Below are 4808 nucleotides of genomic sequence, written 5' to 3'. Positions count from 1 at the left end.
TCTCTGCTCAGCTCTTCTTCACCCTGACAGCTGTCTGAGCAGAGTGCACAGTGCATGTGACGAAACACAGAAAGACGGGAAGCTGCGACACCCAAGCCTGTGTTGTTCACTCTCAATCTCACTGTAAATGGCCAAAAAAAAAAAAAACCGCTTAGATTGTTTGGGAAAACCCAGATTCATTGCATCGACACATAACGTGCAGATTCGAAAATCTTGGACATGAAAGTAGGCCGCAATTTTACAAAGGTGGTTGTGCAAAAAGTGACTGCTCTGCTCACAAGAGGTGAAGATGACATAAAATCACACTAAGTACAGATATTGGTAAGTCATTTTAATCATCCCAAGCAAAAAAAAAAAAAAAAGTATGCTTTAGTATACTTTGATGTACTTAAGCTTTACTATTTAGGAACAACTAATTTTGTACTTTAGTAGCACTTAAGTTGTATAAAATTACAACTTTTAGTATACTTAGTATACTTCACTATACTTTTTTGGAACAACTTCAAGTTGTACTTAGTATACTTAAAGTATACTTAAATGTAATATTCAACAGCTTCATTTTTATATTGAGTGTACTAATTCTGTCATAGAATGATATTAAAAATATACTTTTAATATATTTAAATATACTACTAATATATAATTAATGTATATAAATTACTTAATTTTTATTTTTGATTTACTGCTATTGCTAATAAAGTACAATTTTGATAAGTCTTTGTACATTACATGCATAACTACACTACAGTACTTACAATGTTTTATGTTACTATTACATAGAAAGATTAATTACACAAGATGTTCAAGGTAATTCAAATATTTTGTTTTATTAGCATCATTTTAAAATTGTCCAGTTTTACTCACAACTTTATGAACTTTACATAAATTATCAGTTTACACATCAAAAGTGAACACAATGAACGTGAAAATTTAAGTGTGACAATACAAAATGAAAGTGAGGGTCAATGACAGAACATTCCCGTTCACTGCACCTTGCGGAAACCTACAAAAAAAGAACAATAGAGCAATTAAACAGAGAAAGCATTTGTATTTAAAGAGAACAGAAAAATGGCAAATAAAAAAATAATACTTACAATTTTAAGACGTTATGGACTTGCCATGTATGTGACATCATCAGAACTGATGATGATTGGGACCGGATGCCTGGGGTGGAAAAATATTTCTGGGTGTCTTCTTTGCCTGTTTATGTTAGAAGTAGAAAAAAAATAGTCAGCAATGTCATAGAATCAGTTGATGTTGGCAATAACTATGAAGCTGTTTTAGGTGTGGACTTAAGGAGACAAACGACCTTAAAATCTTTCCATCCATGATCTGAACATGCTGATCCTTGCAGGGTGGTGAGGGGGGCTGGTGGTGCCCATCTCCAGCCTCCATCAGATGAGAGGCAGGGTTCACCCTGGACAGGTCACCAGTCCATCACAGGGCCCTGAAAGCCAACAAAAAATAAAATGTATGAAAGAGAAATGTTAGATTAACAAGGAGAAAAATTCTGTCCAGTTACCTTTAAATCAAATCATGTTTATTAAGTACTTGGTGTTGGTAACGCACCAGTTTTTCTTGTTGAAAATGTAGCTAGCTCCTCATTAAACAACCAAAAACAAACTTACATCATGAAGACGATGTGAAGGTTCATCCTTAGAGCTGGTTGGTGATCTGGTGGAGTCAGAGCTTCTTCTGACTGAGAAAGTCTTTAGTTTCCTAACACCTGATTTCTCTGGCTTCCTCTTTCATCTTCATTTGCTTAGAATGCAAACATATGTAGAAGATAAAAACATTGATGAACGAGTTAGAACAACAACCTCACAATATCAAAGTCTCTCTGTCTTATGGAGCTTAATTAAAACCAGGTTAGTTTATGAATTAAAGTAAAAGACGCAACAAACAGCCTCCATGCAGTTATAACATGAAGCTGAATGATTACTATAGTAATAATCATACAAGTCACAATAAAATTGATAAAATAATTATTTATGAAACCAACGTAAGTTATATATCTTTACTGCACTGTTTATAATTAAACAAAGATAATTAATGAGCAAACTTACCACCAGCTAGCAATATTTAGCAGCCTTCGTCCCTCCGGGATCCTTTTGTGACACACATTTCATTTCCATCGGTTGCTGTCCCGTTGTGTTGTCGTCCAACTCGGACTAGGACGTCACCAGCTTGAATTTACCAAAATTAGTAACTATTGTCAAGGCCCTCTCTACTTTTAAGGCAATATTATGCGAGTAAAAATGGCGAATTTGAACAGCGTCTGTTATCTTCCCTGCTTCAAGTTTTTTCTTCTCTTTGTGGCGCTTTTTAAATGAAAGTGTGCAATACCGCCACCATCTGGTCTGGAGTATGAACTGGAGCTAATAATTATAAGGTTTTACATTACACATCTGAAAATGGATTGGGTACTTTTTTAAACATTACATCATGATTATAATTTTTTATTGTATGCAGTTTTAATAAATATTAAAAGATTATTAAGATTATTAAATTCATACTTTTTAGGTACTTAAAAAGTATGCCTACATATTACATTAAACACACTAAAAGACATACTTCTGCATAAGTTTTAATTAGTTTTATTTTATAATCGGGTTGCTGCGTGTTGCAGACTTCTGCCCAGGTCCCTCTTCGATCTCAACTGGGTTCACCTGGTTAAATAAAGAAAATTAAGACATACTTTATTAGCCTAAAATTTACACCGAGATGTAATTTAAAACATACTGAAAATAATAATCTAAAGTAGTGTTAAGTGAATTTTAAAAAATTCTATTTTGAGCATATATTTTAAAATATACACAAAATATATTGTAAATATACTTGAGTATATTTAGACTTGGGCAAATATATATTTTGTTCACTTAAAGTATACTTTTATTTAATATATTAAAAGTGCATTTTGGTACAAGTATACTTTCAGTATACTTCAGATATAGTTATAGGTAGTACACTTAATACTTAGTATACTTAAAGTGTACTTTCACAAATGTAAGTATGTTTGAAATATACTAAAGTATACTTTTTTTCACCTGGGATTGTATGAATCAAGTGAAAGAGACAAACAATTTGGGATTGGACAAGAGCATCCCTTACTATTACAATTATACAAGCAACGTTTTATTGATATTGTTGCCTGCTCATGTGCATAATTTGACAAATATTAGATCAACAAGACCTGCTCATCAAGACTAATATAAAGAGACCAGGAGGTGGAAAACTGAAAATCCAAATCAAATTGTTTAATTTGTTTAAAACTTTCTAGATCCAGATTACTACTTGTAATTACAAAATCTGTTTTCTTCTATGACACCGCCCTGCCAATTCTCACTAATTTCACACATCATTTTAATTGTCACTTTAAAGTAAATGCAGAGGTATCTGCCAGGTAAAAACTGTTAATTAATGCAAAGAAAAAAGTGAATAAGACTCGGTGTATTACCTGATCATGATGCTGTGAAGAAAGAAACAATAAAATCTGGATTCCTGGAAAAGGGAAGCAGGCTACTCACCGGTAAACAGATGGTCATAATGTTATGGCTGAAGTATCAAACCATGTAAATAGCAATGAGAAACTCTTATGTAGTTTAAATAATCATCTTACAATTATAATTCTTATCATATTTCCAGCTTGGATTATTGGTTTTGAAGACTTTGGAGTAATTCTTTGTATGTTCAAAATGATTTTGATGACGGATTTCTCTTTTTTTGTGAATCTAAATGTTTAAATGAAAAAAGATCTCTCACGAGAAAAATGTATGATCACACAAAAACAAAAAGAGATAAAGATTCATGTACAACCAGCCTTGCCACATGAGTAGTGTACTGACGATGCTGCGTCAGTGAGAACCGTCGGCTCTGCCATCTCTCACCATGTCCCTTCCCACTTCTCCCTCTTTCTTTTATTTTGTTCATTCTCTGCCTCTCCGTTTCCTCCCTCCTTTCCAGCCAGCCCCGCCACAAGGCCCCACCCACAGCATGAGAAGACAGGGAGAGGAACATGATCTAACCACTCTCCCAGAGATATTACCTCAGCAGCCACCTCCACCCCTTACACACACACACACACACACACACACACGCACACACACGCACACACACGCAAACAAAAAAACTCCCACCTCCCCCTTCTGTCATACCTATGCACCACACCACCCCCAACCCAACATGCTCCCTTCCACTGCCCGCCCCTCTGATCTCCTCCTCGTCCCGCTCCCCCCACACCTCATCTGCCAGGCCGTAATGTTTTTCTAAGCCTCTCCTACACAGTTTTCACACAGATTCCCTCTCCCTCAACATACAACGCCATCCCACACACCCTGGGCACAGCTGACCCACTGAGAGAGGAGGTGGGAGAGCTCTGGTTAGGCAACAACGCAGTCGCTGAGGGACAGGCGTTGTGACTGCGCCACTAAAAAGCGTTAACTCTTTGTCTTCTGCTAATAACAAATGAGACCAGAAAGCAAAAGTTTTCTTTTGGTTTCAATCGTTTTGCTGGCCCACATGTTTCGTGGTGCAGCTTTCATGCTGATTTTTGCAGAAGTCGCGTCGAGGCCGTGATGATGTGGGGTTTGACAGGATGTGGTGTAGGATTTATTCCCCTCCGCAGAAAGAAAGAGAGAGAAAGAGAGAGAGACGTCTTTAAAGGTTAGGGTGTCTGTTATCAGCAGGTCTCGATACCTCCCTTCAGTCTGTTGTGGTTTTCTCAGCAGGGCCCTTAAACAGCAACACTATCCATCTGCGGGTCACAGCAGAGACTCTACCGCTGGTGGAGATGTGACGGAGACGCTTGA

The 4808-nt window shown here is 36.5% G+C and overlaps 1 long non-coding RNA gene across 1 annotated transcript; it reads right to left on the bottom strand.

Moving 5' to 3' along the window:
• Positions 1–808: 808 nt before the first annotated feature.
• Positions 809–2369, bottom strand: LOC148155985 (uncharacterized). Its single transcript, XR_015764776.1, has 5 exons — positions 2067–2369; positions 1629–1761; positions 1310–1447; positions 1095–1200; positions 809–1003 (listed from the first exon to the last, which is right to left on the bottom strand). It is a non-coding gene; the product is annotated as an uncharacterized LOC148155985 (long non-coding RNA).
• Positions 2370–4808: the final 2439 nt, after the last annotated feature.

This window comes from Poecilia mexicana, unplaced genomic scaffold, assembly GCF_051168715.1.
Source record: "Poecilia mexicana isolate PSO_F unplaced genomic scaffold, ASM5116871v1 scaffold_12, whole genome shotgun sequence".
Classification (NCBI taxonomy): Eukaryota; Metazoa; Chordata; class Actinopteri; order Cyprinodontiformes; family Poeciliidae; genus Poecilia; species Poecilia mexicana.
This window is presented reverse-complemented; position numbering and strand designations above follow the sequence as displayed.